This window comes from Mastigoproctus giganteus, chromosome 7 (genome assembly GCF_048544385.1).
Source record: "Mastigoproctus giganteus isolate SK-2022 chromosome 7, ASM4854438v1, whole genome shotgun sequence".
NCBI lineage: Eukaryota > Metazoa > Arthropoda > Arachnida > Uropygi > Thelyphonidae > Mastigoproctus > Mastigoproctus giganteus.
The window spans coordinates 13,857,555-13,883,701 of NC_143581.1; the positions used below are offsets into that span (position 1 = coordinate 13,857,555).

The 26,147-nt window shown below is 38.0% G+C and overlaps 1 pseudogene across 3 annotated transcripts in view; it reads left to right on the plus strand.

Annotated features, from left to right (window-relative positions):
* The window catches only part of LOC150082535 (ubiquitin-conjugating enzyme E2Q-like protein 1 pseudogene), a 37,716-nt pseudogene extending 12,885 nt beyond the window's left edge, over positions 1–24,831 (plus strand). Inside the window, exons 1-3 of one of the 3 annotated variants that reach the window (XR_016547231.1) lie at positions 8,925–8,998; positions 16,008–16,884; positions 24,161–24,831. The product of XR_016547231.1 is annotated as a ubiquitin-conjugating enzyme E2Q-like protein 1 pseudogene, transcript variant X3 (transcript). Of the gene's footprint in view, positions 1–8,924; positions 8,999–12,349; positions 12,553–16,007; positions 16,885–24,160 lie in introns of those variants that run through there. The other 2 variants (XR_016547229.1, XR_016547230.1) reach the window with 2 other exon arrangements.
* The last annotated feature ends 1,316 nt before the right edge of the window (positions 24,832–26,147 follow it).

Genomic DNA, 26,147 nt, shown 5'->3' on the forward strand with positions numbered 1-26,147 from the left:
TAGTGATGAAGCCAGTTTCCTCACAAACAACCTCACAGAGGCCTTGGAGTTCCATACTGCTTTATTGTTAAAATAACATTTTAAGAAATGTAAACTGAACTGTTGAATCGAATCGCCTTAAAGTTTCTGGATCAGGCATCTAGATTGGGCCAAACTGATTGCTAACATGGTTCAGCTATATAAAATCTACTTCAAGTAGACACGCTATTGTAAGATTTAAATAAATTTCATAACTTTTTTGATCTTTCTGTTTAAAGAGATCCTACCCATTATAAACGCAATGGACGGTTACCCCTCAACCTAATCAAGGACAAGTCAATGCGACCTCACCTATTGGATTCCCCCCTCCAAGTTAGTAATTTAACTTGGAATTAGTGTTATGTCCCAAGTGTACAAACTTGTTTTGTATCGTTAAAGCTTAATTTACATTTTTAGACCCGTTGTATAACTAAAGTCTTCTTTGTAGCAATATTCCCTGATCTTCGTTAATTACGAGGGGTTTCCGTAAAGTAAGATAACACTTTTTTTTTAATAATGGTGAAAGGGAATGAGATGAAACGCCATGGACAGATGGACCCGTTAATACGTTAATAATGGACCCGTTCAAAAAGACCGCCAGTGCACTGTTGCGGTACTGTTGCCTCACAGCAGATTCCAGTTGCAAAATGGCAGCTACCATGCGATTTGGTCCAAAACAGGTGTTCGTGAAGTTATTCGCTTTTTTCAAGCAAAGCAGTCTTCACCGAGTGACATTCACTGTGAACTGGTTGCTGTGTATGGCGAAAAGGTGATGAGAAAGAAGCAGGTGTGTTTTTTGTGTAATGAATTTAAAGTGAGCCGTGTTGATATTGAAGATCAACATCGGGTGAGCAGGCCTTCGTCGAGCAAGACAAAAGACTTCGTAGCTGTTGCGATACAGCTACGAACGAGAGGGTTTTCTCGCTCGCATAGTTACAGCAGACGAAACGTGGGTTCATTACTTTACCATGGAGAGTAAACAAGACTCCATGATCTGGAAACATCCACAATCTCCTGTGCCCAAAAAATTCAGAACTGTTCCCAGTGTCCGAATAGTCATGGCCACAGTGTTCTAGGATCGCCAAGGCGTTCTGTTGGTGGATTTCTTGTCGAAGGGAGGAACAATCAATGCACAGCTTTACTGTGCAACGTTGGAAAAACTGAAAGCCAACATTCGACGCAAACGACCAGGACTCCTGACAAGCGGCATGATTTTGTTGCACGACAACGCAACTCCACACACTGCCCACACCACTCGTGAGTGGTTGCGCCGTAATCGTTGGGAAACTCTGTCACATCCCCTCCCCGCTACAGCCCAGACTTAGCGCCTTCAGACTTCCATTTGTTCGGCCCTCTGAAAAAACACCTTTCAGGAAAGCATTTCACCACGGATGAAGAAGTTCATCAGGTGGTTTTTGTGGAGCCAAGGAAAATTGGTTTCACATTCTGTGTGAATGTAATATTTATGATAGTGCGTGATCAATAATTAGTGATCTCTTGGTGAATGTGATTCCTGGACAAGCGTTTCATCTCTTGATGGAACGAGATAAACTTCAGCTGTTACAAACCTTTGCTAAAGTTGCATTTGATCTAAGTATGCTTCCACAGTTTTTTTTTTTTTTTTTCTGGTAGTTGTTGGCGCATCGGCTTCTGTGGCCATAATGCACCTCCCAAGGTTTTTGCAGTACTTTTATCCAAACCCGAGGCGGGATTCGAACCCACGACCTTTGGGTTGCCAGGCAGGCACTTTACCCACCCGGCTAGCCCGGTCGGCCTTCCACAGTTAAAAAGTGATTTAACTTTGGATAATTAACTGTGATTAACGTGGTGTTTGTAGTTACAGCTGGCGAGTTTTTTTATTTTATTATTTATTTTTATTATTATTTTTAAATCTGGAGCGGGTCCCCAGAGTGTTGTGTTTTTTTTTTTTTTTTTGGTTTTGTTTTTTTCCATTTTGTCTCAAACTGAGACCTAAGGCGTCCTATCTACTGGAACTGGCCCACCTTCCCGTGGTGTGGACGAGTATCTGGAAGCAGCCTTCCTGGCGATCGCTGCTTCTAGGTAGCCAAGAGGCCAGCACATCACAACATACATTTTTTTTTTACATAAAATACACAAACATGACACTACTCCAAGTGTCTGGCCTAGTTTATAGAGTCTGTTAAAACCTACAGTAATACGAGACGGATTTGAACTACCGTTCTAGGAATTGCCCTAGCAGTAACACATGTCACATCCTCTCCTACAGCCCAGGCTTCATTTGTTCGGCCCTCTGAAAAACACCTTTCAGGAAAGCATTTCACCACGGATGAGGAAGTTCATCAGGCGGAGCGATGTTGGTTACTGCATGTGGGCACGGACTTTTTCGGAACTGATCCATCGTTGGGGCTAGTGCATCAATAAAACTGTAGACTTTGTGGAGTAGTGCACGTTCACTTATTTCTTGGTGTGTAATTTCAACTTCGTATTATTTAACATCATAGAGAGAAAAAATGTGTTACCTTACTTTTCGGAAACCCCTCGTAATAATCCTGCTCACTTCGGTATCATAGCAAATTCTGACGTAACTTTTAATAGCATCATGAATAAAAATTAGAAACCAGAGTCCTAGTAGAGATCCATGAGGGGCTCAGATCAACAATGTCACCAATACGTAAAGGTGGTTATAAGTGTGAAGTGGATAACTCCAGACCATTCTGTCTTCGGTGGTCGGAGAAAATCATGGAGGTCAAGATGAAGAGTGCAATACAGGGACCTTTAGATAGAAATAGAATTCTGAAGGCTGCACAACACGGTTTTGTTAAGGGCAAATAAGGTTTAATTAACCTAGTTATCTATTTGGACACGGTCATAAGCTGGATGCAGTGGCGGACTGGTCAGGGTGTCAGCTTGCCCGATGGCAAGTGGGCCCCCTAATTAGACAATATGTTAAAAATGTCAATGACCTTTTAGTAGCTTGAAAATATAATAGTTGTGGGTGGGCCCCCTTTGTCTCCTGGCAACCAATATTTTTAGACCCAGTCCGCCACTGGCTGGATGTAAGAATAATTTTGAAATTTTTTTTTTTATTATTGTTTTAGTAAAGCATTTGACTGTCCCCCATAAGAGCTTAATATATAAGCTGGAATATAACTGGATCACGGGTAAAATTCTGGGACGAATTGCAGAGTAGCGGCAACGCAAGAAGCAGAGGATTGTGCTTTATGATTATTCTTCAGATTGGCCTAACGTCAAGTCTTACAAGGATCTGTTCTGGAACCACTGTTGTTTCTGATTTTCATAAATTATATCGACGAAGAGTTAGAGGACGTGATATCAAAATTTGCAGATGATGTGAAGATTGGGAGAATGACTAAATGATCATTCGACAGTCAGCCCTACTTCAGGATGTCTTGTTATAGGCTTCAAAGATGGTCAGAAAGTTGGCATCTATGTTTTATTGCTGCAAAATGCAAGATCTTACACTTGGGGAACAGCAACCCAAAATAAAGAAAGGGAGTTGCAATGCGAGAGGATATGAAGTTTTCTAAGTAGTGTAGACAAGTGGTAAGAAAGTCTATGGTGTCCCATCAATGATTTATCGAACATTTGGTTGTGAAAATAGTAGTCATAAATGCACTGTAATAAGTGCAGTTATAAGATCGCACTTAGAATACTGTCCTAGTCTGGAGGCAGCACCTAAAGAAAGACATTGGACCTTCTTAAAAGTATGTTCGTAGACGGGCAACCCGTTTGGTGAAATCTGAAAAAGGGCGCACTTATGAGGAAACACTTCGAATATGAATATGTGGATTTTAGAGCTTGCAACCAGGCATCTATAGGGAATCTCACTGACATCTATAAGGCTGTGATAGGGCGGGAAAGATAGTAGAATGGGTGAAGGCAAAATTTTCATTTTTTATAAATGATTCCAGAACTAGGGATTATAAATTCAAATTACTTTAGATTGGATTGGATTGGATTATAGGGAGTTTTCTTTTGGCTAGTGAGTTGTTAATTACTGGAGTCAGGCTAAAAAGGGGATTCGGGAAATTTATTGGACGAACAAATTAGTGCGAAGCATCATTTTTGTAACAAATCATTGAAGTAAGTGATATGGCATCGTTTTTGTTACATCTCATATTACGAATGCTTTCACAACGAGTTGTGGTGATATTGCACTACCTCGAACAAGTAAAGCTTCCGCAGTAGAGAAGGTGAATGTTACTTATTCTCGGCTGATACCACTACACCAACCCACCCACACAGACGGCACTATTTGTAAAAGTGCCGTCTGGGTGGATAACAGTGTTTATGGAATAGTAAACACTGTTATCCACATCTCTTTCCCTATTAGACATAGAAAAGCGAAAGGGTGGAGGAAAGTGATAGGAGAGGAAGAAGAAGAAATGCCGTCGAAAAAGGAAAGGGGGCAGTTATTTCTCAAACTCACTCAAGTAGTTCACTCATAAATACCTCGAATAGGCAACGCTTCTCCAGTAGGGAAGACTGTTGTTACCTATTCTCGGTAACGAAGGATACCAGCAAGCTTCCCCAGATGTCACCGTTTATAAATGTGTATGGGACATTAAACACTGTTGTCCACATTTCTGTCCCTATTAGACATAGAAAAGCGAAAAGGGAGGAAAATGCTAGTAGGAGAAGAAGTAAGAAATGCCGTCGAAAGAGGAACGGGTGCAGGTCTCCTCACACTCGCTCGTGAATCCCTCGAATAGGCAGTGCTTCCCCAGTAGGGAAGACTTGTTACTTATTTTCGGTAACGAAGGATACCATAAATAAATAAGATCTTTATTGTACAGTTCACCGGTACACGCAGGTACCACGACCATACAGTACCCTTCACGGCACAATGCCAGGGGTTACCAAGCGGCAGAGATAATAAAGGAATTGTAAAGATTAATTATAGGCAAATTATATAAAAAAAAAAAAGTACTCATAGCAGATAACATTGACTTGAAAGGAAAACTAATACAAAATAACAAATTGTGATAACAAAAGATTTTCCTCGAGTCCAGTTTTCTGAGAGTCTCTTGCCCCACCATAACGATCTGAGATCAGTTGGTAGTTCTGGAGACCACGTGCAGATCTAGGATGATCCGTCTATACTTTTTATCATCTATGATTTTAAATAAGTCAGTATCCAGGGATTGAACCAGATGGAGCTTCTGATAAGGGAGGAACCGATCTTTCAAATGTAATCTCGAAGGAAGAGCAAGAGGCTTGGGAGTGGAGCGGAGACCTGGTTGGGGAATCCGCCAGCACATGGTGTCCCAAACGTTGGGTGCTGAGACTCTCCCGGCAATCATTTTTACGGTGAAGATGAGTCTTCTCTCGTGCATTAATTCTGAAAACCTGGTTAAATTCAGCGCGTTGGCCATCGGTGTTGTGCGCTGCTGTGGTGGGAGATGACACTTCCAGTTTGCCCACTTCGGGAGCCAGTATTCAGCGGCTTTTAATGGTTTAATTCTAGTGTCTGCAGCTGAGCCCCACAACTCTACTCCATACAGTACACTTCCAGAAATCATCATCCTGATATACATTTCTATCAGGTCTGTGTTGTAAATGTGTAGCAAGTGCTTCTTGGCAGCCCACCGTTTCTTGTTGAATTTAGCACAGAGTTCTTCTATATGGTGATGGAATCGTAATTTTCTGTCGAAGATTACACCCAGATCTCTTTGCTTTTCAACGCAGGGGATCGGGACTCCGTCAATCGCAGGCTGAATTATTGTTGGTATGGGTTTAAGAGAGAATACCATGATGGCAGATTTCTCAGGGTTCACTTGCAGGTCAAAATTCGTGAGGTACTGCTGTACTTCTGATAAGGTCTTGTTGATGGTTACTGTGGCGTTTTTGGCTTCATCGGTCAAATTTATTTTTGTGAAGATCTTTAAATCATCTGCATATGATATCATATCTGTTCTATTGTGTATTAGTGGGTAGATGATAGCAGTGAAAAGAATTCCGGACAGGACTCCTCCTTGTGGAACGCCTGCTTGTATTTGTCTAGTATACCTTTGCTTTCTTATGTACATTTGGATGATTCTATTCTGAAGAAGGGATGTCAGAAACTTCAATACTGGGCCTGTGATGTGATAATAATTTCGAAGAAGTTTGAGCAAGGCTGGGATGTGAACACTATCGAACGAAGCTTGTAGATCAAGAGATGTGATTGACATTTCTTCTTTCTCCTCAAATGATCCAAGGATTGCATTAGTAGTCATAATCAGGTTACTAACTGTTGATCTGTTTTGCAACGAATAATGAATTTGCTGGAGCCTGTGCGGGAGAATGTGCATAGTAAGTGTTTTCAGTGCTGTTTTTTCAAGTAATTTCAATAGACACGAGGAATTAGATGGGTCTAAAGTGCCTGGCTTGAGTTGGCTGGGAAACTTTTGGGAGTGGCCTAACAGAATATAAATTCCATATTGGAGGGAAAAAAATTCTCCTTTTAATATGCTATTGAAAATTATTAGGAGGGGATCACTTAGAAATGGGCTCAAACATTTAATGATAAAATGTGGTACTTTGTCGATTCCCGCTGTACCAGTTGTAGGCAACAGATAAAAGGTCTTGTCTTGTTAATTCAATGGTTTCAAGTATATCTCTGGGCACATCATCATCAGACAGCTTCCCCGGCACCGATTCGAAGCTTGTTGGCCTCTTATCGGTGGGCGGATAGATACCCCAGTAATACAATGAGTACAATCCAGTTATGAAGTATAATAACTCCACAATATGGAAGATGCCAGACGGTGTGCGATAGTAAAGACTAAAAAGGGGTTTAGGGCTGAAAGCCTCAGACCATGACATCGTTTTTCGTTACATCTCATATTGTGAGTTCCTTCACAACGAGTTGCCGTGATATTAGCATTAGTAGAGGCATATGATGCAAGAAAGCAAGCTTATGCTGCATCAGCCCTTTCACTTCACCCCTCCGTTCGTTCGAAATACCTGTCCAGCTGAGTCTTAAATTTATTTAGGCTATCAACTTCCACAACAAGGGATGGAAGTCTGTTCCACCAACCAACTACCCGCTGGCTAAAGGCAAATTTCCGCACATCTGTCCTACATCTGTCTTTCCTCAATTTGAATTTATGCCCTCTCAGGTGATTATTTTGAGCAAGAGGCAGTATCCCATCAGCATTGCAGCGCATTAGAAGACATTAGTGTTACATATTCTCGGCGGATACCACCACCCAGACGGCACCATATCGAATCTTGTTGGCCTCTCATCGGTGGGCGAGTAGATTTATTTATTTTTAGTATTATTTTTTTATTGTCTGCGCAGTGATAGCACAGTTGTATCGTCAATGTCCTCCCCATACCGGGCTGAAAAGGCCTGAGTTTGAATCCCATCGATGACTCGAGGAACTTTAATGAGCTTATTTTCACTCCGTGGACAGAAATCCTGGAGTAACTTATTAGGGTCTGCTTCGTAGCACAGTGGCATCGCCACCGTATTTCCCACACCAGAGGAAAAAGGCCCATGTTCGAATCCTGTCAAGGACGCGAGGGCCTTTTATGGTGCTCTTTTCACTCCGTGGCTGAGTTAGTCGGTGTCAATTGGGACAGCTAGTCCCCGGAAACTCTGGTTTTTCATCCAGCAAACAGGTAAATCGACTAGAGAAAACACAATTCACGAACAGTGTACTTGGGCAGATGAATAAATATTCCGGGTGGTCCTTGTGTGATATTTATCTATTACTCGCTTATAAAGGGAAAATAAGATAAAAATGGTTCAAGATGAAAAAGATTTAGGTACTAAAATTCGTTTTTTTTTTTTTTTTTTTTGCTAATTCAGAAGTTTGCTTCCTTGCGTCAATTGACTACTAATAACTATTTTTAATGCCTGTATCTCTATAAATTTATGTAAATTTGAACTGATAGTGGGCTTCTCTACTGGTATTTTTATTTTCGCAATTAATGTTTCATTTAAGGTAGATGCACCAAGTTCGTTCGTTACAATAACGTTTGATTATCCGACTTGTTAACTCTATGAAAAGTTGGAATCGATTTGCAGTACTTAGCTAGCTGTGATTTTAACTTTTCTTAAAATATTCAAATACTCCCTATTAAGAGCAGGAGGGGAGAGAGAGTCCAAATAACGCGTAGAATGTCTTTTAGATAAAACTTTTTTTTTTTTTCTCCCTTCCCCTCTGCAATCCAATTTACCGAGTCCTTAGGAATTTGGAATTACTTTGCTGAGTTTTTACTGTCGTACCATCATTTCAGCCGCCATAGCGCTTGTGTGTATCTGTCTCCTCGGAAAGTTGACCTATTCTTGGCTGTTCGTGTTTTGTGTAAAGAAATTAAACACTTCATATTTAAACTGCCACATCTGAGAAAATATCCCAAAGAGTATATTGTTTTCAAAAGAGAGCACATACCAATAAGGACCACGCGACTCTCAGTCTAATAATATTTTTTGATATCTGTTTATTGTCTGTGTTAAAGAATAGAGGCGTACTATCATGTTTACATAAAATGCTAAACATATCATGTTTAGCATTTACCATGTTTACATAAAGCAGAATCCCGTGCTGGAACAAAATAGTGGAAGCTCGCGGCACATGTGCTAATAATTTCATTCTAATAGATGAACAAACTAGTGCTGACCCCTATTGATGAACATTGGTACTTTTTACGGAAGCGATGGATGGTAGTAGATCTTGTTAAGAACAGCGTCTTTGACTCGCCTACCTTACATAAACAAGATGGTTCATCTTATTTCGGACTAGTAGGAAAATAAAAATAGGTTCGTTTGACAAGTAGGAGATTTTGACAACTTTCTTACTCAGAAAATTTTTGACGGGGATAACGTGGTCGCTTAATGTCATCCGATCTTTCGAGTTTGATTTTCCACTTCTGGTGTAGACTTTGATTTTGCAAGTATCGCCTTATAACTCTGGATAACCACCTCAGGACTCAGTAGTCATTCGCGAGGGCTATCTGGAATCAGAAGGCGGAGCCGAGGAATTAGGTACTGAAGTAGAGGACAATTGGGCAAGATTTTGTATTTGAAAAATGAACTTGTTTATATAATTTTAAATTCGATTCTCTAAATTTAATTTTGTGTGTGGGTTTTAATGTAAGTTGTAGGTTTTTTTTTTTTTTTTTTTTCATTACCTTTATTACGTAATATTTGTAAAAACCTAGTGAATTGCTGTTTTGGAGCGAGATATTGTTTCCCTCCAGAAACGACAGAAGATGACTCCTTACCAGGCCAAATGTTTAACTTTCGGCACTTACTATTATCTGCACTAACCAAATACGAAATCTTTGTATCTGTCCCTCTGTAAACAGCTAAGATATCACTACGCCATCTGTTTTCTTTGAATGAAGAACGTTTTGGACGTACTAGTGACCTCTGACCTACACTTGAACTACATACGACCATGATTGAACTTCGCCACAAAGTTTGGAAGTCAGTATGTTGAAAATACCAAATTAAATTTATCTGATAACAATTCGCCAAAGGACATTGATTGCACTTTAAGGCATAAAAGTAAGCCAACAATTGATTGCAGAACTGAATTCATAACACTGTTCTCCCTTCCTCTGTGGAATATATACAGTAATATCACTTCCAATGGATCAAAGTCCAACTTGATTTGCCATTATCAAGCTCAACCTGTGGCCAGTGAATCTACCCTTCACAAACTTTGGAAAAATGATCTCTCTTCGCAGAATCAGTTGCACCCTTGTGTGCACTGCGCACTGAGAAGATACTTGCCCTCATAGGCGTATAGGGGAGGGGACAAAACTCGCCTTAAAAAAACTGTTTTATATCCCCACAAGCAAAATAATTTCTGGGGCATCACCCCTTGCAGAACCGATTCATAAATTACGACATAACATACCCAGATTATCTGATTGGTTTAAGTAACGTTTATAAAAAGTTATGAAAATTTTAAATTACATTGTGGGAAATTATTGATTGTAAAAAATAGTTCATTAAGCCCAACGGATAATCTGTTAAATAAATTGTTATTTAATAAAATAAAAGTTATGTCAATATCTGAGCAAGCCGCTTGCGGCCCATCCAACTTTACAACGCGGCCCGCGTTATATATTTCATAGAACAAGAAACAAAGTCAACAAACAATATATAATACATATTATATTACTAAACAATTTTAAGTTTTTTAATGATAATACTGTCACTGCCTTTTGGTTTTGTTGCTTTGGCTTAAATTCCTACAGCAGCAAAACTGCGATGTAAGTGTATGCATTTCAACATTTTCAGAAATCTTATTTTATATTGTAATAATAGTGACTTCCTCAATACAGGCACTTGCCTATTTTGACGGCATTGGTCAGTTTTAAAGTCATTATTGATAAATAAATAGATAAAGTGGCCTGCAAACATTCAGGCCCTTGTGCCAAAAAGGTTGCTCACTACCGGTCTAGACCATTCATGATTTTCTACCTATAAACGACCAAAGGGATAGACTAATTATAACCACCCTGTATATATATAGGAGCGTGACAGGACTCCCTATACGAGGGGCGTTTGAAAAGTTCGTGACTTGAGTATGAATGATTTATTTAAGGAGTACAGTAATATGTTAATTTTCAATAGTCTCCTTTGGAGTCAACGCAATTTTTCCAACGATGCTGCAATGCGTTAATTCCAGCTGCCAAGAAATTTTTCTTTTGGGCCTCCAGGAATACATCCACTGCATCGACGACTTTACTGTCATTGGAAAATGGATGCCAACCAGGTTTTTTTTTTTTTTTTTTTCAAATTAGTCAAAAAAGGTAAGTCCAATGGTCCTAGATCTGGGGAATGGTCCAAAATTCCAAACGCGAGCTTATGCAGTGCAGCCATGTAAATGGCAGACTTGTGAGCAGGCGTGTTTTCCTGGTGTAACGAGGCTCCTTTTCTGAGTTTTCTTCGGCGTTTGTGTTCGTTTGCACGCAAACGCGTCGCAACGTCTGAGTAATAAGCCCCTGTAAGTGTCTGTCGTTTCTGGAGAAACCGACAAGAAGGAAGGAAGGAACCGATTTGGCTCTCTTTTGGAGTGGGAGAAGAACTGTTTCCACTGTTTGGACTGCTCCTTTGTCTCTGGCTGCACGTCTCATCCATGGTCACAAGCCTTGCAAAGAAACTTACTGGATCTGCTTAAATACGATGCAGATGTTCACTTAACAACTGTTGCGCGTTTTTGATCTGCTGTCAACAACTTTGGGACCTGTCGTGCTGACACTTTTTTATAGTGAAAATATCTGTTATTATGTGGTACTCGTGTTCAGATGAGTGAGATGACGAAGATGTTATCAATGTACTGAACTCTCACTCGTCGATCACTCATCATAAGATCATGCACACTGTCAACTTCTGGAGTGATGGACGTTGTAGGTCTTCCACAGAGTGGTCCATCTTCCAATCTTTCTCTTCCTCATTTAAATTCTACTGCTCCCTTCTTAACCATAGAATAGGAAGAGGCACCCTCCTCCAATGTTGTAACCATGCTCTAATGAATTGCCTTTGGTATTAGTCCCTTTTTTTTCCACAAATATTGGATGACTGCAAGGCGACTGATTTTTGTCCATCTTTCCTTATTCGCACGACTTTGACTTTGGGACCTGTAATTAAAAAAAAAAAAAAAAAAAAACTATTGAAACTGCACGAAACTTGGTAGTTTATTGTTTGAAGCGTTATACAAGTACATAAATGTTTAATGCTGTACCACTACCCTTTCTTACTCAGGTCACGAACTTTTCGAACCCTACTTTGTATAGCCAGGAAGAATTACGAATTCATGAAATAGACAAACCGACCTTTAGAATATAAATGCAATTTAGATACAAAACATAATGCTTTTTTTGTTTTTATGCAAAACGAAATTAACTCAACCTAACTCCTATCTTATCTGTCATGATTAAACAGAATGAGTCAATGCAATTCAGCTCGCTGTTTCAGTAATAGATACGAGAGTATTTAAATTTCAAAGATGATTCATAACGTAATCATCGCAATCTGCCTGTCGACCGGTCAGTTGTCGCATATTTTAAGAATAACCCTTCAGTTTAAACACTTTTTTTTTTTTTCTTTATATTCATCCATTACATCTTCAAGATTAGTAAATTAGTTTACACAAGAACATCAGCAATCGTTTGCTGTGATTAGATGACTTTCTTGAGCTTCAGTACACTTTCTACTCTTTTACCACTGACAAAAGTAAACATTCTTTCTACGTTCAGCGCGTCTGGTGGCTGTTTATTGAACGCAGTTTCTAAAGGAAATTGCGTTCAATGTAAAATGCGTCGCTATGGGTGGCAACAGACTTGCGCAGAATGAACTACGGGCAGACGCCATGGAGACTGTTGGTACCAAGCGGTATGATATTGATTTTGTGTTCCTCAGTCGGAATTTAATGGAGACCGAAGTTCGTCAATTTTTATGATCCTAACGCTCGGCACTGGCCCACACTTTATAATCACTTTCTTCCAATGTTTACTTTATCAAATCTACCTAATAAGTAGCGCTGAGTTCGATTTCACCAACACCATTAGTGTGGTTGACAAAAGGTAAGCAAACTTGGCGTTCCATAAGCTCTTAAATTATTTATATATTTGGTCAAACCAATATAATAAACACTACCGTCACTGGTCACTTTATACTAAACGGATACCATTTTCTCTTTCGCTGTGCTGCACTACGGAATACAAATTGCATTCCAAACCATTTTAATGTATATTACGGTGGCAATTTTATTTTGAACGCTTTGACCACCATTTACTATTTAATGTTTTTTAAATCATTGATAAATATTTATTTAGAAATTAATGTTACAATTTTAGTTGGTTTTATTATGATTCAGTTTTGTGTTGCATTTCACTTACGAGGAGGGTTCAAAAAAGATTTGTAGTTACCCAGTAGTACACTGGTGTTCAAAGAAAGTGCATCACCTAGGAATTTCACATTTTTAACCCTTTTTCGCGATGGTATGTTACATTAATGACTAGCATTACAAATATAAACAAAAGATATTTATTAATAGTTAAGGAATATTTGACAGGTGCTCTCAAAATATTCCAAAATGAGCATTTGCAACCTTTATACAACAGTTTTGGATAATTATGGCTGAAATGTTATCAGAAGCCCTCAATTTGCTTCAGTTTATCATTTTAAATGGAAAACAAAATGAAAAGTTCACCAGGTGCAAACTAATATTTAGTTGAACCGCCTCTGTCCCTAATGACAGCAGCACACCGTCGAGGCATTGACAAGATCAATTTCTGAAGATAATCAACTGATAGTTCGTGGTTCCAAACACGAATTATGGCTTCCTGAAGTTCACGAAGGGTCTTTAGTTTCTTTTTGGCAACTGTAGATTCCACACGATGCCAACGGTTCTCTATAGGATTCAGATCCGAGCTGTTTCCTAGCCAGCTAAGAGTTGTAATCGACTGTTCTTCCAACAGTTTTTTCACCTGCAACAAATGTAAACACATCACTGTCGAACCCCTAATGCAGAAGTGGAGCTAAAGTAACTACAGATGTGCCTACTTACGCTTTTCGCCCAATGACAAGGAGCAAGGTCGACCTTGAAAGGTGCAGTTACTTGGCAGGTTGAAATGGTCTTTAATGGTTGGCAGCAATTTGCCTTCCAATATAGCCAGGTATCCATTGGCATTTACGGAACCTTTTATAAACTGCAGGTGACCTACTCCGCGATACGAAATGCACTCCCATATCATTTGGCTGGTATTTCGCTGTAAACACCATAGTCTGAATAATATTCTTCACCACGTCTACGGCGAATCGTTTGTCTCCCATCAGAGCCATGCAGGTTGAATTTCTTCTCATCCAAGAAAATACCTCACTTCCACTGCTCGTGGGTCCATTTGACATGTTCCTCACACCAAATTAATTGGATCCTTTTCATCTTTTTTGTGTGAGGAGGGGCTTTTTAGGATGACGGGCTACAAGTCCATTTTCGAAGAGGCGTCTTCTGACTGTTACTGCACCTGCTACCACTCTTGTATGTTCTTCCCATTCTATTTTCAGTTCAGACGAAGAAGCTTTACGGTTTTAAGGCATAAGCGCTTCAAAACCGGTCCTGTTTTGGCGTAGAGACTCGTTTGCGTCCGGTTCCTTTTTTCCTATCAGCAAACCAGTATTCTTGAGTTTGGAAAAAAATCTACTCACTGGCGACTGATTACAAGACACTCTCTACAGTATAAGCAATATGACGGGAAGAACATCCTTCCTCACGTAAAGCAACTATAGCGTCAACTGCACGTAACTCGCCATCCTGACACAAGCAAGGAATGACTGCAACTCTTGCAGAGCGTGCTTATATAGCTGAAAGTAACAGCTGATGCAATATTACTTCATCACATATGCGTGTCAATCTTATCTGATGCAATCTGTAAGAAATATTGCCATATACTTACGTTATTCAAATGACAATTACAATTTTGAGGGGTGATGCACTTTCTTTGAACACCAGTGTAATTGTGATAGAAAGATTTTTTGTTTGATACCTTAATCTCTATAGCAACCACACAAATTTTGTTTTCGATCTGACAAATATTTTTTGGTCGCTCTTTATGGAGAAGACTGCCCAGGTTACAGTGATATTGTACATTGGTATAAACAACTCAAATGTGGAAGAACCTCAATGAATGATGAAGAAATCCCAGGATGCCCAGCAACTGCTGTGACAGAAGAGCGTTGCAAAAATTGTGGCATTAATCCACAATTTTTGCAATTAGTGTGAAGTCTGAGAACATCATCTATCAGCAGTTGCATATGAGTAAAGTGTCTGCTAGATGGGTTCTTGGACCTTTGATTTCTTACCAGAAGAAGGAAAGGACACAATGTGCACATGAAATATTTGTCGATGTTTCAGAAAATGAAACATCCATGGCTGGTCACCATGGATGAAGCTTGGATCCATCGCCATGATCCCGAAACTAAACAAATGTCAAAATAATGGAAGCATGCCGAATCACAATCCTCTCCAAAAAAAGGCAAAGGTGTAACCAAGCGCTGGCAAGTTGACGCTGTCAGTGTTTGGTATCAGCTTGGTGTAAATGCTAACAGATTACCTTCAAAAGGACTGTACTGTGGTGGCGAAGTATTATTCTAACCTCATGAAGCTAGTGCTGCTATTAAAAAAAATAATAATAAAAATACGGGGAGAGCTGTTCCACGATAATACCCCTGCGCATTCCTCGCATGCTGCAGTGAGGTGCGCCCACTAATGTGGGTTTGAAATATTGATTTATCCTGCTTATTCTCCCGACCTTGCACACTTTGATTTCTTCCTCTTTCCTATATTGAAATCCTGTCTTCGTGGAAAATACTTTTCTGCTGATGATGAGGTTATTTCTGCTGCCGAGTCGTGGTTTGAAGAACAGTCAGAGGACTTCTTTCTACAAAACTGGTCTGCGGAAGTGTATTGAGAGGTGGCAGAAAGGTCAATTTGTCTAGTGACTATTCAAAAAATTAAATGCATTGTATTTGTTTCAACCTTCCATCACAACTGCTTCTGGGTGAATACAAATCTTTTTTTTTTTTTTTTTTGAACCTCCATCGTATATCTAATAGCATATGGTGTAATGTTTTACTTTTTCATGCAATGTGATTTGGTTGATTAATCCGGAAGAGAATGTTGGGAAGTGAAAAATAACTTTTATTTTGAAGCCTTTGAAACGGCTTGAAATGCATATAAACTTCATGTTGAATTAGATAGTATATTATCCAAATGTCCAAGGCAAATGAAGTTTGTCCTGAAAAATTGGGAGAGTTTGTAAAGTTGGATGAAGACGGTGAGAAATTTCTGGAACGCAGATTTCCTATTGGGGAAAATGATGCCATCCTGTGATTTTTTTTTTTTTTTTGTTTAGGAAATGCTAACTTAATACTATATTGCACGATATTGTTACAAAGAGTACTATTGTATTTTGATGCATATTGTATATTTTTATGTGGGGTAATTTTATATTAAAATACTTCCTCTTTTTTTTTACAGGATAAAGATCTATAGTTGACTGATGTGCTTCCGTTCTTCGAAGACAATTCATGTGATTAAAGACGTTCCTGAATATGGCAGCAGCATTCAAGAAATTTTTCAGATCTGTTGACAGACTTGGTGAAAAGAGAGAAGATAAGAAGAGTGGTTCCGGATCTCCTAGCCATCAGCAATGTACTGCCCGTCGGAAAGTGTCGTATACTGATAGCCCTCGACTTTCTAGACGAGACTATAAAATTGTACCGGCGGATGATGCTAGAGGAGAAAGAAGCACTGTTCCAAGGACTTTTTTTAAGTCTAGGCTGTCCAAGAAAAGTCAGTCTGTTTCAGAAGAACTGTCAAAGACTACACAAGCAGTCAGAACGCGAAGACTGATGAAAGAGTTCCAGGATGTTAGTAAAGAAGCAAGGAGAAATAGCGCTCCCGCATTCACAGTAGAGCTGGTTGAAGATAATTTGTTTGAATGGAATGTGAAGCTTTTCCAGATCGATCCGGAGTCAGATTTCTATAAGGATATGCAAGAGACTGGTTACACTTTTGTATTGCTCAATATTACTTTTCCTGATAACTTTCCGTTTTCACCCCCTTTCGTGAGGGTTATTTCTCCTCACATAGAGAAGGGATTCGTGATGGAAGGTGGAGCCATATGTATGGAGCTTCTTACTCCTAGAGGATGGGCCTCGGCTTACACCGTGGAAGCAATCATTATGCAATTCGCGGCTAGTTTAGTCAAGGGGCAAGGTAGAATCGCGAGGAAGCCAAAATGTGGGCGAGAATTCAATCGCAAATTAGCGGAGGTGACTTTTCGAACTCTGGTAAAGACTCATGAAAAATATGGCTGGGTGACCCCGCCTTTATCTGATGGCTGATCGTTGGTGTAAGTATAAATTGAATGTATTGTTTAGTAGGACTTCGCTAGTTGTCGGAATCTAGCAATCGACAAACTTAAAAACCTGTGGTGAAAGTTCGGTTTGGTTCTGGACAGCAAGATTATTCAATATTTTATTCATGAGAGTTTTGTATATTCCCAGCACGTTAATCCATATTATAATCCATATAGCCCTCGTGGGTAACAATTGGTACACTGGTGTGCAAAACTTAAGGACCAACACTATTTCTAAAGGTTAGTCACAAAATCTTTACTTAAGGTACTCTTTACTGATGAGAGTAGATTCAATCTCAGCAGCGATTCTAGACGTCAGCTAATTTGGCGAGAGGTTGGCACACGTATCACCCCGCAAACATCATTGAAAGGGATCGATATGGCGGTAGAGGTGTTCTCGTCTTGCGAGGCGTTATCATGGATGGACGTACACAATTCCAGATACTGGAAGGTGGTACTGTAACCGGTGCACGCTACTGTACTATTGTAATGGGGTAATCCTTCCCCATGTGCTTCTGTTCCGAGGTGCCGTTGGCCCCGTTCGTATTTATGGATGATAACGCCACAACCCATCGCACTGCAGCTGTTGATATGCTTTTGGAAGGTTTTTCCATCTCTCTAAATCGAACACATAAAAAAAATAATTTATAATTTAATCACATAAAGGTTATAAAATCACCTTTATCTGATTATGACGTCGTTATCTCTACTAGCAAATGTTCGATAAATCATCGATAGGACACCATGCAACATTGCAACCTGTCCACAATTCTCGGACAACTTCGTGTCTGAACGTATCGTAAGTCCCGTTCCTCCACTATTGACTTTAGTTCAACTCCACAATTGTATAAGTTATTTTGGAGTTGCTAATAACTTATACAATTGGTGGAGTCTAATACCTTGCGCTTTGCTGAATTAAAGCATAGCTACCACTTTTCTGACCATCCCGGAAGTCTATCTAGATCACTCTGAAGAAGCTTTGCTTGGCAGCAGTCATTAACTACTCTACCAAACTTTACATCTGCAAATTTAGACCTCACGCCCACCATCCCTTCATAGATGTCATTTAAGATGATCAAAAACAACAGTGGTCCCAATACTTGGAACTGATCCTTGGGGAACCCCACTAGTTACATTAACCCAATCTGAGGAATAACCATTTATCACAACCCTCTGCCTAGTGCCCTCAAGCCATCGTAGTATCCATCTAAGGATTTTCCCTACGATTCCAGCCTGCTCCAACTTATAAAGTAACCACTCATGTGGGACTGAGTCAAATGCTTTGCTGAAATCCAAATAAACATGTCGAAATTATTATTCCCTAAATCCAGCTCACGAATGACCTGTCAAAATGGCTAACCAGATTTGTTGAATATGATTTTCCCTTTACAAAACCATGCTGTGTATCCTACAGAATTCCATTTTCATCTAAATGATCCTGAATTCCACCCTTGATCATTGCCTCCATGATTTTCCCTACTGCTGAAGTTAGACTGGCCGGTCGGTACACTCCTAAAACCGCCTTTATGTTCCAATTTACACCAATCCAACGGAATCTCTCCGGAGTCTAGTGATGCTCTCATAACTAGCCTTAATGGTTCAATGCACTCACTTTCCGCCTCCTTTAAGATTATAGGATATATGCCATCAACCAAGGAGCCTTACGCGCGAAAGTTCTCATTAAATAATCATTTGAAATTTCAACATCATTAATTACATTTTTTTTTCAGCTTCACTTCCATAATATCTCATTGACACAAATGTGTTTTTTATGTAAATATCGATGCAAAGTAACTGTTGAGTTCATCTGCAACTGCAGCTATGTTATCTAATACTATCCCACATCCATTACATAAGGGTCCAATCTGATTTGTACTTCTGTTCTTTGCATTTATATATGTGAAGAATTCCTTAACTGCAATCTTTGCTCTCTTCTTTATTTCTTATCCCCACTCTTTGCTCTCTCCCAGACTCAGTAAAGATACTATAGTGAAAATTATACTTCGCTTATTAAAACGCCTTTCTCCTTCAGAAAATGAACATAATTCAACCATGGAAGACCAACATGGAACAGAACAATAGTGTTCCTCAAATTCTTTCCAAAATAAGAAATTGCCTGACTCCAATGAGATTTTAAAAGATGAACTTGAGTCGGAAATTAATGAAATACTTTTAACTATTTTTTCTAAAAAAAGTTCAAAGCCTAGAAAATGTGGACTGAGATAGTCTACGATTATCTCAGTACCAGAATAGAATCTGAAAGGGCGTTTTCTGCTGCTAATCAAATACTGTATGTACCAAAATTAGATCATACTATTGATTGCTTATATTTCTTAAGAGCTCCTTCGAACAGGTAGTGTGGATGCTTAAACATAACTAAACTTTGCAGTAACAATATGTATTTTTTTGTTTTTGGAATAACTGTATTTTAATGATTTTTTTTTTTCAGAATATTTATTATTGCAATAAAAGTTTATTTAAAACATAAATTTAAGTAATTGCAGTACTTGCTTTTTTTCCCTTACTTTATTGCACCTAATTATCATTAATTTATTGAGAAAAACGTTTGTTTTTGGAATACCGGTATCATAAATTAAAAATACCGGTATTGTTTTTTTTTTTTTTTTTGGTACCTCCCATAATGCACCTCCCAAGGTTTTTGCAGTACTTTGATCCAAGCCCGAGGCGGGATTCGAACCCGCGACCTTTGGGTTGCCAGGCAGGCGCTTTACCCACCCGGCTAGCCCGGTCGGCTGACCGGTATTGTAAACCCTAGTTGTGATGCGCTACTGATATTTCTTTTTGGACAGGCCAATTTTGATTTTTAACTAATGAAGTTGACACAATGGAAATGTTAGGAAAACCGGGTTCAATTGTAACTAACTTTTTTTGCTTCTATTAGAAAACTATTAATAAAGAACTTAATTCATTAATAACATTAATATTATTTATAATTTTTTAAATATTTTTGATATTTTCAAAAACACGTGTGCAGCGGTATCTCTAATATCTCTAACTGTTTAATGAGATTATATTGGATGAATATCGTGGGCATTTTGGAAAACGTTAAGAATTTTAGTAACAGTTTTTTTTTTTTTTTTTTTAAATTCTTGTTTTTCCCGCAACATATTTCCCGTCTTTTTATGCAATAAAAAGTTTGCCTTATCGAATCGCCTGATAAATTCCTGAATTAGTATCACTGTCTGTAAAGGTAGTTTCTCTGCTTGATAGGGTGACATACAGGGAAATGTACAGTATTACATCTGTGTAAATGTATTCAAGGGGTAATATTTAAAGGAAAGAAGGAAAAAAAAAAAAAAAAACAGATTGACTCATAGAAGAAAGCTTTTTTTTTTTTTGCTAATTACAGCCTAATGTGACTGATATCAGTAGAAGTATCAACCAAAGCCATCCTACTTCCAACTCTCGATTTTTCCCAAAGATATACCAAATCCATGTCTCTTCCGATTATGCAGATAATTTTGTTTTAGGTCAGTTTTCCTAACTGCTTTTGAAAAACATATCAGAAGGTTGTTTATTTGGAGATTGATTATTTTCGTAGAGTATAGTTTTCTCCAAAATATGACTAGGTGGTAGATGACTCCTCAACCGGTGCAATACCACCACTTTGCATATTGGAAGTTTGAGGTGGTGAAACCCATGTTTAGTCACCAAAGCAAAGTTTCCGGCATCTACTCCCTCCCCATCTCCTTCAGTCCATGCACGGTACTAAATACTATAGGTTTTGATACATTTCGTATTTGGGAGTTTCATTTAGAAAAGAAAGTCAGGTAGCTAAGGAATTAAATTCCTTCCATTGATTTTAATAAATATTTAATTTTTTAATATCTTTCAATTTCTGTGATTATCTTATGACTAGCATTAATTCATCATTTTGTCCTTTTTATGTGATTTATACTCTATAGAGTATAAATCACATAAAAATTCGTATTTTTTCTAACGATAAGATGCTGTCTATAGGGTTTATTAGATTTCATAATGGCATTGTTAATCTGCCGGTGACGTTTGAAAGTAATTATTATTATTAATTTGGAAGAAACCATTTTCTTCCAAATTAATAATTAATTTGGAAGTGTACAAACTTTGTTCGGGATATGCATTGCAAGTTTGCCTGTTGTATTTCAGGGTTTTTGGCACAAGAGGCTCCTGGTTCATATTGTGCCTACAAGTTTAATTGCGATATCTAAATGTTAGTGGATATAAAGAAACTAAAACTATGATTACAATTTTTCCTGGAGGAGCACTAATTATTCAACCTTGAAAATATCAATTTTCTCGAGGAAGTGTTTTTTTGTACTCGCAAAATTTGATTACTGTCTGACAAGAACTTCGAAGACGAATCACTGAAATGGCACTCGTGAGTTCGGTAGAAAGCTTAACGCTACTGGATGCATCCACAAAGGTAAAATGTGCAATCTAAATTCAGTAACATTTTAATATATTCGAAATTCCTTTCTGCATAGTTGTTGTGGGAGCCTCTTGTTATAAAGTGACAAAAGGAATATACTGTATTTAATTATTGTCGAAGTCATTTTAATCATTTTTGTTAAATAAAAAACATTCAGTTATCGCAAAACTTAAAACCTAACCCATTATACGTGCTTCAGCTTTGTATATACAAATTGTGTTGTGTATAGAATTCATTTTTTTTATGAAAACCCCAAACACAATAGGTATTAGAACCTATAGTATTTAGTACCGTGCATGGGCTGAAGGCTGAGAAGATGAAAGAAGATACTTGTTGACATTAGACTTGAAGATTGTAATTTTCAGGAAATTCGAATGAAGGAAGGTTGTTCCAGAAAACGGAAGTTGAATGAATAAATGAGGAAGAAGAAAAGTTGGTTCTGTGAGTTTGAAGTTGGACAGTAAAAGGATATTGAGTGGTTGCAGCACGTGTTTAATTCAGAAGAACAGTGTCCATGGAAGTACTAGAGAAAAAGCATGCAACAAAAACAGAACGTCTATGAGGCAGAGTGGAGAGACTGTTAGAGATGAGTCATTAATTAACCTAGCTGCCCTCTTTTGAATTGAATCTAGTATTCATTTCATATCAAAATGGCAAATGATAATTTTTTTTGTTAAAACTAACCCAAGATTTCGCCATTAACTTTAATTGACAAGAATTTTTATTGGGTAGAATATTCCCCCCCCCCCATCTTCGTTTTACTATCACAGAGACAGTGTTGAATTAAAGAAAGGTTATGATGGAATGAAACTTGATTTAATTTATAGATCTGTACCTAGATGCCAGTTCTTCGTTGATCTTGGCCAGAACTCCATGCAGGTAGAATGAGGGGAAAAAAACCAAAAAAAAAACCCTTATCTCCATACAGCGCGCAGCAGTTTCGCGAGTCATTTGTGCGTGTCCGGTTATTGAAGTTTCCACTTAATGGACACCCACTTTCCCGAAAGGAACATTACCAAATCCGATATTTGATATATCTTGTAATGTAATCTCTTAGGTGTATAGTTACCAACTTGGCAGTTACTGACTTATGTCACTCTCTATGACGTTAAACGTACCACGTGTATACTTGCGCATGTGTGTACATATACACGGAGACTGCTAGAGGGGAAAAACATATTTCGACTTCTCCTTTAAATGTCTCAAGGGCACGGAAATTTAACAGATCGATATCTTTGCTCGTGATAAAAGGTCACGTTTTTCGATAAAGACTGTGTAGAGAAGGATGCCTAGTAGTTCAGCTGCGACATCTTGTTTTTATAAACGTCTCGGCGAAGGTGTCATTCGCAATTTCAAAACTAAATACGATGCTCTTGAGTTGTAAAGTGTGCATCGAACCGAAGTTCAAGATCACACGGAGTATAACGCATCGATAAGTTAGGTAATGTACGCATTGCACCACATTTCAGGGGATTTCAATTATCAAATAAAGGAGGAGGTGGTGATTGTCCCTTTGCAGTGGTTAGGCCACATCCTCAGTATTGCATGCAAATCTGGAAGACTCATTTTAGGAAGAATGTAGCTCTTTTGAAACTGGTGCAGACAAGAGCAACAAGATTAGTAAGGACACAAGAGTATTCTTACCATAAAAGACATCAGTTCTGCAAATTGCAACATGTCTGGAAACGAGACATCTACGACGATACCTGATTGAATTGTTTAAGGTGTTAATTAAATTAAATGCAGATCAGATGGCATCTTACTAAAACTATAAGGTACTTGAAGACTTAACTTCTATATATCTTAACTTAAGAAGTGTTTACCAAAACCTTGAGGTGGTATTTGGGTGGCGCTTCTGTTGGAAAAGGGGTATGGATACACAAGGAAATGAGTTAACCTATTAACTTGAAATTTGGCCAAAATTCTAAATAATTCCTGAAAGTTTGTAAAGTATCGGGGCTGATTTTCCAAATTTATGGAAATATTTCTACCGAAATACTTAGGCCGAAGCCCATCAGAGCACACCCTGAAAAATTTGGTGGGCGTGCTCTGATTTAAATATTCATCATATTGCCATTCATATCTGGAATCGCAACTGGTCTTAAAGCGTTTCCCAGAGTCCACAAACCAAAAATTTGATGTAAATCCGGCTGATCCTTCTTGAATAATGCTCGAACGTCCGAAAATTATTAATTTCTGTGAGGAAGGATTGGTGAATCGAAATTGAGTCATCCCAGTGACTAATCCTAAAATTTTTCCAGGAATATATGCTGGAAATTTGGATCGAGCTGATTTTCTTTCTTCTCTGGTATATGGAATGGATAATCATGTTACTTGTGCTCATCAAAAAAAAATGCTTCACGATTAGATAAGAATTTTTAAAATTGAAAGTAACCGTTGGAAAAATATCATTTTTACTGTTTCTTTCCTGTAGTTTATATTATTTTAGTTTACTTGTCGTTAATATAGTATACTCACAGGGTGGGGTATCGCCATGATGGACGTTAAGTTACAGCATAGTCCAGTTATTCTACACGCATTGAACTGTTCATACAAAGTATGTATTTGTATTTAAAACTCAGTTTAATTGTGTTTAATTTTTTGTAGCTCAACTTTTTTTTCTTTTTTGCTTTCAGTTTTCAACGGCTTTTACCTTTAAGCCATTTAAGTAATGCATCTGATATTCCTCTGATATTTCCCTCGCCATGATAATTAAATAGTCCTGCCGTACTATTTTGTATGAATCTGTCCAATATGTTTAAAAAATAATTATTATATTTTTATTGTTTATTTATTTTATAAAAATTTATTTGTTCCAAATATTTCTGTTTCCTTCCTTAGGATGAAGTTCAAGTTATGACAAATTGTGGAAGTCGCCAGATTGTGATAGCTGTGCTGACTTGCGCAGCCTGACTGCCGATCAAATGATTTCTGTAAGCGTAGGATGATGATGTCCTATTATTTCTACTGAAATAATGAAAAGATGAACTTTTGGCATCCTAAGAGAAGCATCAGGGGTAGTAAAGAAAATCGTTCCAGTTCTATACAAGATTCATGAGTAGTTATGCAGGCTTCGATTATCCTGAATGCACAAGCCTATGGAAGACTTGCGTGTCACATGAATGTAAAATAGCAGAATGTCACTGGAAATGTGTTTTTGTTTCTTGATTCAAAGATTAACATGTTTAGGGTTCAACATATGTTGCTTATATAACCGAATGTTTGTATAAATACTTAAGGTTACTTCATTGTAAATGTAGCACGGAGGTTAGTTGCCATGACAGCAAAAGATGTAAATATCACCACTCTCATATGCTGTCTGCATTAAAATGATATAATAGGTTAGCTGTTACTACTAAACTTGCAATCATAGTTAATGAAGCAGAATTTAAAATTTCATCTTCTAACCACATCGAACATTCTCTTCTCTGTCCAGAAATTTCTTAATTCATTTGTGAATGCAGGCCGTTTTTAGCCTAATTTGTGGAAAAATGGCAATTTTTCTGACCAAGTTTCAGAAATTCTCCACTGTCCAGAAATTCACGTACTAATTTTCTGTTTCAATTGAAAATTTTTTTTTATATACAGTATTTTGATTTCTTACAGATGATAATTTCAGTCTATTAACAGTATTTTATGTTAATGAATTATGATGCTGTAATACAGAAAAGCTTTATCCGGTACGCAGATAACCGGAAATGTCTAGTAACAGCACATTTATATTCTGAAACTGGGATCACCCAAATGCAGCGGTTTTTCTTCACGGTCCGTTTTAGCACCGAACTCGTTGTGGTTTGATCTTTTTTTGGCATAAAATTGCCTAAAACGTCAAGCAAATAAGACGGTATATTTTATGCGGGATGAACTGAAAAGGCGTGTTCGTCAGCGCATGTCCTTTCAGTTCATTTATTATGTATTACAGAATTCGAAGAATACGTTGCGATGAATTCATCTTACTGTTTCGAAGAAAGGTGCGTTCAATATAACATTGATTTTTAAATGTCAAAAGTTAAAAAAAAAAAAATGCAAATCTACTTAAGGTTGGAATGCCTGCTGTGATTATTGTACAGTACTGTGCAATAATCACAAGAAGCACCACCAGTACTGATCAGTAATTGTCTTATTTTTAAATCTAATATTTTGATTATTTTATATATACTTTATGTTGGTTATAATACTGTTTATCTCGAACATATTCAAAATTTTGGTTTTTCTGTTATTCATTGATTTTTACTTAAGTTAGTGGGATAATCAATTAACTAGAACGCGCTAGTCCCAGAGTGTGCCGTTACTGTATTACAATGAAGGATATTTGGACGGTTCTTTTTGAATTAATGAAGGTTTTCAATATTGTTTAAAAACTTTCAATTAAATTAACCATTCTACTCTTTCGCTTCCCCGATAGTTCTACCATCGTGGTCTAGTTGTTTCCAGACTTTACTGTTGTCTGCTAAGCCGTATGAAACTAGAATAATCCATGTTATACGTAATATATATAAATGTGATCTGCAATTTCATTGCAGTAACTCATATTAAGATATTCCAACAGCTTGGTTGTTTTTGTCGGCAAAACAATGATATGAGCATTCAGAGCTGTATTCTATGATCAGTTTTTCTTTTTTTGCAAGACAAAAAATCCGTGCAGCTCCCAATCGAGACCAATTAACTCCGCCACAGTGCAGAAAAACCCATAAATATTCCCACCCTGACTTGAATCAAATTCCAGGTTTCTTTCTTCATGCACAAACGATAAAATCTTATGTTAGGGCCATCAAATCAGTTGTATTCAGAATGGCAGCTGACAAAAGCGTGTCAACACATTTAAAAG